This window comes from Lycium barbarum, chromosome 7, assembly GCF_019175385.1.
Source record: "Lycium barbarum isolate Lr01 chromosome 7, ASM1917538v2, whole genome shotgun sequence".
Lineage (NCBI taxonomy): Eukaryota > Viridiplantae > Streptophyta > Magnoliopsida > Solanales > Solanaceae > Lycium > Lycium barbarum.
In genome coordinates, this window is record NC_083343.1 from 78885420 (window position 1) to 78895003 (window position 9584).

Here is a 9584-nt window from a genome sequence, read left to right on the forward strand (position 1 = left end):
CTGTTTAGGGCAGGGACACCGTAGTTGATCTATGTGTGTTACCGATGTCCGCTTTCGATGTGATTATGGGCATGGATTGGTTGGCATCATGTTATGCATCGGTTGATTTCTATTCTAAGCTTATACGTTTTAATTTTCCTGGAGAAACTTTAGTGTGGAAAGGTATGACTCATGTGACTCAAGGAAAGATAATATCTTATGTAAAGGCAAGCCGAATGATTAATCATGGGTGTTTGGGTATTATTGCCACCGTTCATGATAGCCGAGCGTAGAATGTTACTATTGATAGTGTTCCTGTTGTTCGCAAATTTGCGGATGTTTTTCCTGAAGATTTACCCGACCTACCCCCGTTGAGAGAAATCGAGTTCATCATTAATTTAGTTCCAGGGACTCAACCTATCTCTATTCCTCCATATCGTATGGCTCAAGCTGAGTTGAGAGAATTGAAGGCTTAACTCCAAGAGCTACTTGATAAGGGTTTCATTAGGCCTAGTGTATCGCCTTGGGTTGCACCTATGCTATTTGTGTAGAAGAAAGATGGCACGATGAGAATGTGCATTGACTACAGACAACTGAACAAGGCGACTATCAAGAATAAGTATCCATTGCCTCGTATTGATGATTTGTTTGATAACCTGCAGGGTGCTACTCATTTTTCCAAAATCGACTTGAGATCAGGTTATCATCAGCTGAGAATCAAGATTGAGGACTTCTCCAAGACAGCTTTTCGGACAAGATATGGGCACTTCGAATTTTTGGTGATGTCATTCGGGCTGAGTAATGCCCCCGCAACATTTATGGACTTCATGAACAGGGTATTCAAGCCATACATATACCAGTTTGTGACTGTGTTCATTGATGATATTTTTGTCTACTCTCGGAGTGAGGCTGAGCATGGACAACACTTGAGAATTGTGCTACAGACACTTAAGGAACTAAAGCTTTATGCCAAGTTCTCAATATGTGAGTTCTGGTTGAGCACAGTTTCCTTTTTAGGACACGTGGTGTCCCGAGATGGGATTGAAGTTGATCCAAAGAAAATTGAAGCAGTTCGAGATTGGCCTCAACCCACTATTCCCATAGAGATACGCAGCTTCATGGGACTAGCTGGATATTACAGAAGGTTTGTGGAGGCTTTCTCGAAGTTAGCTGCTCCATTGACACGTTTAACTCAGAAAGGTGTGGTATTCCAGTGGTCAGATGAATGTTCAGAAAGCTTTCAGAAATTAAAGACTGCATTGACTACGGCTCCGATTTTGACCTTACCTACTGATGAGGGTGGTTTCACCATTTATTGTGATGCATCTTGAGTCGGGGTGGGTTGTGTCTTGATGCAGAATGGTAAAGTGGTAGCTTATGCGTCTCGACGGCTAAAGAAACATGAGAAGAATTATCCAACTCATGACTTAGAATTGGCCGCAGTTGTATTTGCACTCAAGATCTGGCGTCACTATCTTTATGGTGAGCCGTGTGAATTCTATACTGATCACAAGAGTTTTCAATACATATTCAAGCAAAAAGATCTTAATTTGAGACAACGACGGTGGTTAGAGTTACTTAAAGATTATGTTCTTCCTATTTTGTATCATCCTGGTAAGGCGAATGTGGTGGCAGCCGCGTTGAGTAGAAAGTATATGGGCAGCTTGGCCCGATTTACTGCTGAAGAACGACCTATGGCTAAGTATATTCAGGCATTAGCCAACCGCAGAGTTCGGATTGATCAAACAGTACAAGGCAGGTTACTTGCAGTTATGGTGGCACAATCGTCCTTAGTGGGGGCAAGTCAAGGCTTGCCAATATGAAGATCCCCGTCTTGCTAGTGTTACACCTCGGAAAAGTCCCCGTACATGTACAATGAATAGACCAAAGAAGGGCATGAGTGTGCGACGTTTTACTAAGCAAGGAATGACGATTCATGAAGTTTTTGGAAATAAGAAAGTTGTAGAATTTCAATTCAGCCAGTGGTCATAAAACAGAAGACAGCCCGTAAAGTGATTTACGGACCGTATACTGCCATCGTCCTCCAACGTTCCAAAAATTTCAACATTCTGTCCAAAGCTTAAATGGTAAAATACAACCCAGTTTACGGACCGTAAACTTAAATACGACCCATAAACTTTGGCCGTAAACCATCATGACCTTCAGCAAACCTTTCTGTTTTTGATATGCTTAAATACGACCACGTTATACGGCCCGTAAACTAGTATACGGTCCATAAACTATGGTTTACGACCACTTTACAGCCCGACTGTTGTTCATTAAAAATCAGATTTTGAGTTATTAAAAAGGGACCCTAAGCTAATTTTATTTCATTTCTCATCTCCACAATTCAAGAACACTCTAGAATATTCTCCAAACACTTCATCCAAGAGAATCAAAGGAACATCAAGATCATCAACATTAAATCCATGAAGCCAAGTGTATGAAACTCAAGTGAAGTTCATCCAAACCTAGAAATCTCAATGGAGGTGAAGTAGGGTTTTGGTGAAAGAGGAAGGAATTCCACTCTAGACTTATTCCACCATCATCTAAGGTAAGTTTCAGGACTTTATCATGTTGTTTAAAGTATTGGAAAGCTAAGACTCTTGAATTGTAGCAAGACATAGAAAATGGACCATTACTGAGTGAATAGTGCCATAATTGGGTGATAGCTAGGCTGGATCATGAATGTTGGTGTGCTATGATTATGAATATGTTATAAATGACGTAAAGACCATGGAGTAGGTGTGAAGTATGCGAAATTACGATGATGAGCTAAAACCACTAAAGGTGGAGAAATTGGAGAAAATAGTGGATTTTGCTTAAAGTATATATATGATGATTGTTGATACGATATTGTAAGTGTTGTTGTAAGTGTTTAGGAGTTGAAACGAGACATGAGAAAAGTAGTAGAAAAAAAGGAAACGCTACCCAATTGTCCTTAGAAATAACGACACGTTTTTATAGTCAATTAACTAATACTAATTCGAATTCTCTCGTGAAGGTAGAGGTGTGATATCGAAGGGGATCAAGTGGATGATAGACTAGCTAAATGACAAAGGTATGTGAGGCTAGTCCTTTCTTTCTAATGGCATGAATTCTATAGCGTAAGTTCCTTTCCTCTTCATGAGTTCCTATATTCCGGAAAGCTAAAAGCCTATATCCATAAATGTCTATATAAGATAAGAGATATGATATGATGATGCCATATTGATAATGATGTTATTTATTGCTTACAATCACCTTACGTACTAATTCCTTCAAGGTGAGGAAGGATGTCAATAATTGCTCCATAATGAAATCGGGGGATCACGACCTTACGTCACCCCGATAAAGTATAGTTGGTCTTGAGCTTTATGCATGTACTATAATAATATGAGAATGTTATGATAATATCACACCGCGCCTAGTTGGCCGGGCAGTCACCGCTAAGGCGGGCAGCTATACGGATACACCATGACCATTTGGCATGGGCAGACACCACTAGTGGGCGGCATGAGATGATACCCCGGACGCGGGAGGCCTGGACGCGGGCTATTGTTATTGATTACCACACCGTTCCGAGATGGACGGGCAGCTTACATATTATGCATATATGATATGATGATGAGTGTGAGTAAGACAACATGCATCACTTCTCTTATGATTGTCATTCAGATCCAGATGTTTCATATTGATGTTCTCATTATATTATTGTTGTCTTCCTTCATTGTTATGCCTCTCATACTTAGTACAATATTCGTACTGACGTCCGTTTTCTTTGGACGTTGTGTTCATGCCCACAGGTAGACAGGGAGGTGAGCTTGATCTAGATCCTTAGTAGCTGTCAGCTGATTGAGAGCACTCCATTGTTCGGAGGTGCTAGTGATTCTCCTTTTGGTATATATGCATATTTTTGGCACGACGGAGTCTTGTTCCGTCTATATATGTACAGTCTGTCAGTAGAGGCTCGTAGATACGCAGTGTGGGTTAGATGGTCTCACAAGATGTTATTATATGTATATATTATTTTGATGGCCGAGAGGAAAATGTATATAAAACATTTATATTTCTTTCAAAAATATGTTTTTCGTATAATTCATGTATGAAGTTGATAAAAGGGCCTTAAGTGAGTAAGATGAGTGGTAGAGTGAGTGGTGCACGGTGGCTAGCCCCGGGTACCCGTCGCGGCCCCTAGCTGGGTCGTGACAAAAGTGGTATCAGAGCAGTTCGTCCTAGGAAGTGTCTACGAGTCGTGTCTAGTAGAGTCTTGTTTATGGTTTGTTGCGCGCCACGCTAATAAACAAGAGGCTACATGGCATTTAGGAAAATGACCATCTTTCTTCTATGAGATCGTGCGATAGAGCCATGTATAAGATTCCATTCTTTCTAAAAGTGTGTTATGATTTCAGAATGCCACCAAAGGGAAAAGCTACAGCTGCCCAGAAGGGCAAAGCTACGACAAAAACACAGGCGGAAAGAGGGCCTCTGATGAATGTAGAAGAGGGTGAATCACAAAATGAGGCCCCGCCCAATGTAAAAGAGCAAGGAGGAGCCTCGGCTACGATTCCTCCAGCGGGTGCTTCGGGTCAACAAGTGACTGAGGCCATACATTTACTGACCCAATTGGTTGCCGCCCAGGCACAACGACAGAATGCGGGCCCGAGTGATCGTTGAACTAGCATGAGAGCTCGTGATTTTAGGACCTTAAATCCTCCGGAGTTCTTTGGGTCGAAACCGGATGAAGATCCACAAAACTTCATTGATGAAATACTGAGGACCTTAAAGATTATTCATGCCTCCGAGACCGAATCCATGGAGTTGGCTTCTTATAGACTTCGCGATGTGGCGGTATTATGGTACAACAACAGGGTAGCATCAAGGGGAGAGAACGCGCCTCCTCCGGTTTGGCAAGAATTTGTGGATGCTTTTATTCGTCACTATTTGCCACCCGAGGTCCGCCGAGCTAGAGCAGACAGGTTCTTGAATCTAAAGCAAGGAAGCATGAGTGCTCGGGAATATAGCTTGCAATTTAATTCTTTGGCCAGGTATGCCCCGCCTATGGTGGCCGACTTGGGGGATCGAGTGCACAGGTTTGGGAGTGGTCTGGGACCACATTTATTCAAAGATTGCTTGACAACCTCATTGCAGGACGGGATGGACATTTCCCGTATACAAGCCCATGCTCAGAATTTAGAGGGACGACAGTCACCGCAAAGAAGTGATCGTGATACTGACAGGAGACAAGGCAAGAGGGCTAGATCTATGGGAGCCAGCAGTGAGTATAGAGGGGACCGAGACAGACATATTCTAGGCATTCAGGCCAGTCAGCGACTAGTGCGCCTTCCAGATTTCCAGATAGGAGGTTTGACCATTCTTTCCGGTCAGGACAGGGCCAGAGTTCGAGGGCCTCAGATTTTAAATCCAGAGGGGATTTTAGTCAGAGGGGACCCCCAGTACCGCGGTGCAGCCAGTGCGGTAGAGTACATTCCGGACAGTGTCGTCGAGGTTCGAACGCCTGCCATGCCTGAGGTCAAGTTGGCCATATTATGAGAGATTGTCCCTCGATAAGAGATACAGCCGAGACTCAGCCCACAGGTTTAGCAGCGGGTTCTTCTTCGGTACGCCCGACAGCACAGATTCCTCAGACTTCGGCCGGTAGAGGTAGAGGCAGAGGGGGAACATCTACTTCAGGTGCCGTTCAGCCCCGCTTATATGCTTTAGCCGGGCGACAGGATCTTGAGTCTTCCCCAGATGTCGTCACAGGTACATTAACTATATTTTCCCGTGCTGTATATGCTTTGATCGATCCGGGTTCTACTTTATCTTATGTTACTCCGTATCTTGCTGACTGTATCGGGGTGAAACCCGAGCCAATTAGACCTTTTGAGGTATTCACTCCGGTTGGTGATCCGGTAATAGCGAGAAAAGTGTACAAAAATTGTGTAGTTGTCATATGTGATCGCCGAACAAAAGCTGATTTGATTGAGCTGGAAATGCTTGATTTTTACGTAATTATGGGTATGGATTGGTTGGCCTCATGCTATGCTAATGTCGATTGCCGGACGAAGATGGTTCGATTTCAATTCCCGGGAGAGCCCGTGCTTGAGTGGAAGGGTAATACAGCTTCCCCAAAGGGTAGGTTTATTTCCTACCTTAAGGCAAGAAAGATAATAGCTAAAGGCTATATTTATCATCTAGTTCGGGTTCATGATACCGAGGCAAAGTCGCCAGCTTTCCAATCTGTTCCGGTACTGAATGAATTCCCAGATGTATTTCAGACGAACTACCAGGTCTTCCTCCTGAGAGGGAAATTGACTTCACTATTGATGTATTGTCGGACACTGAGCCCATTTCTATTCCTCCTTATCGAATGGCTCCGGCAGAGTTGAAAGAGCTAAAGGCACAATTGAAAGACTTGCTCGAGAAGGGTTTCATTAGGCCCAGTTCATCACCGTGGGGAGCACCGGTCTTGTTCGTGAGAAAGAAAGACGGGTCGCTACGAATGTGTATTGACTATAGGCAGCTGAACAAAGTAACGGTGAAGAACAGATATCCTCTTCCAAGGATTGATGACTTATTCGTTCAATTGCAAGGTGCCAAATGGTTTTCCAAAATAGATCTGAGGTCGGGCTACCATCAAGTGAGAGTTAGAAAAGCGGATATTCCCAAAACAGCCTTTAGAACGAGGTATGGCCACTATGAGTTCCGAGTGATGTCGTTTGGGTTGACGAATGCCCCGGCGGTGTTCATGAATTTAATGAACAATGTATTCAGGCCGCTCTTGGATTCTTTTGTCATAGTATTTATTGATGACATTCTAGTATAGTCTCACACAGAATCAGAACATGCAGATCATTTGAGAATTGTACTTGCCATTCTTCGAGCCCGAGAATTGTATGCAAAATTTTCAAAGTGCGAGTTTTGGCTGAATTCTGTGACATTTCTAGGCATTGTTATTTCAGGTGATGGCGTCCGAGTCAACACTCAGAAAATTGAAGCTGTGAAGACTTGTCCAAGACAATGCCTACAGAAGTTCCTAGTTTTCTGGGTTTAGCAGGCTATTATAGAAGATTCGTAGAGGGCTTTTCATCTATTTCAGCTCCATTGACGAAGCTAACCCAGAAGTCGGTGAAATTTCAGTGGAATGACACTTGCGAGCGTAATTTTCAAGAGTTGAAAGACAGATTGACTTCAGCTCCAGTGTTAACACTTCCCGAAGGGCCGGATGGCTATGTCGTGTATTGTGATGCCTCCGGTATGGGACTAGGATGTGTATTAATGCAACATGGGAAGGTTATTGCATATGCTTCGAGACAGTTGCGGAAACATGAACAGAATTATCCAACTCATGATCTCGAATTGGCCGCGGTTATTCATGCGTTGAAGATATGGAGACATTATTTGTATGGTGTGCACGTTGATATCTATACGGATCACAAAAGCCTGCACATATTTTTAAGCAGAAGGAGTTGAACCTGCGGCAGAGGCGGTGGTTAGAATTGTTGAAAGACTATGACGTGAATATTTTGTACCATCCTGGAAAAGCAAACGTAGTAGTCGACGCGCTCAGCCGCCGATCAATGGGCAGTTTATGTGAAATCCCTCCGGAAAAGAAAGAGATGGTTCATGAGCTCCACTAACTAGCTAATCATGGAGTACGTGTAATGGATTCGGGTGATGCAGGAATTAGCATCAATGATCCCATAGTTTCATCTTTGAATATAGAAGTGAAAGAAGGCAATATGAAGATCCACAAATGTGTCATTACAGTAATGTCTCTCGTGAAAAAGAGAAGTCTCCATTCGAAGCCTCCGTAGATGGAGTCCTTAGATATCGAGGCAGGCTATGTGTGCCGGATGTAGCAGAATTACGCCAACGGATTCTAGAGGAAGCACACTATTCTCGGTACTCTATTCATCCAGGTGCAACCAAGATGTATCATGATCTCAAATTGCTATATTAGTGGGATGGTATGAAACGAGACATAGCAGAATTTGTAGCCCAATGCTTAAATTGCTAGCAAGTGAAAGCAGAACATCAGAAGCCAAGGGGCTTATTGCAAGCAATGGAAATTCCTACGTGGAAGTGGGAAATCATTAATATGGATTTTATTGTGGGATTACCCCGTTCACGGGGGAAATATGATTCTATATGGGTGATCGTGGACAGACTCACAAAAGCAGCTTATTTCCTCCCAGTTAGAACTACGTATTCGGCAGAAGATTATGCCAGGTTGTATTTAAAAGAAATTGTGCAACTCCATGGAATTCCACTAGCCATTATTACAGACAGAGGGGCACAGTTTACAGCCAAGTTTTGGATGTCTTTTCAAGAAGGTCTAGGTACTCAAGTTAAGTTTAGCACGACATTTCATCCACAGACCGATGGACAAGCCGAACGCACTATTCAGACTTTGGAGGATATGCTACGAGCATGTGTGTTTGATTTTGGCGGTAGTTTGGATGAGCATTTACCTCTTATTGAATTTGCCTACAACAATAGCTACCATTCCGGTATTCAAATGGCTCCATATGAAGCTTTGTATGGAAAGAAATGCAGATCCCCGATTGGATGGTTTGAAACGGGGGAGGCACAATTAATAGGCCCCGACTTGATTCAACAAGCGGTCGAAAAAGTCAAAATCATTCGAGACCGACTGTTTACAGCCCAGAGTCGTCAAAAGTCCTATGTGGACAACCGCCGACGAGACTAGGAATTTCAGGTCAATGATTGGGTATTCTTGAAAGTATCGCCAATGAAAGGGGTAATGAGATTCGGCAAAAAGGGGAAGTTGAGCCCACGATATATTGGACATTATAAAATTATCCGTAAGGGGGGTCGTGTAGCCTACGAATTGGACTTGCCTTCAGAGCTTGAGTCAGTGCACCCAGTTTTTCATGTATCGATGCTCCGTAAGTGTATTGGAGACCCTACAATAATAGTTCCGGTTGATGATGTCCAAGTGATAGAACATCTAGCATATGAAGAAGTGCCTGTTGCCATTTTAGATAGGCAGGTGCGAAGACTTCGAAATAAAGAAGTCGTTTCAGTCAAGGTTCTATGGCGAAACAACAACAGGGAAGAAATGACTTGGGAAGCGGAGGAGAATATGAAAGCCAAATATCCGCATTTATTGCAATCTCCAGAAGAGGTTCATGATGATATGCGGAGATTATAAGGTATGTATGCTTACTTTTTATGTTCTTGGTCGTGTGTGGCCATAGATGAGTTGATATTGTGATGTAGCCCTGTGAGGCGATGATATTGTGAGCTGCTGTGACAGGTTGGTAGTGCCAGATTACAGAGGAAACTCTGGCGAAAGTTTCCTAGAATCCCCGTTGACTTAACATTCGAAGACGAATGTTCCAAAGGGGGGGGGAAGAATGTTACACCTCGGAAAATTCCCCGTACATGTACAATGAATAGACCAACGAAGGGCATGAGTGTGCAACGTTTTATAAAGCAGGGAATGACGATTCATGAAGTTTTTGGAAATAAGAAAGTTGTAGAATTTCAATTCAGCCAATGGTCGTAAAACAGAATACGGCCCGTAAAGTGATTTACAGACCGTATACTGCCATCGTCCTCCAACGTTCCAAAAATTTCAACTTTCTGTCCAAAGC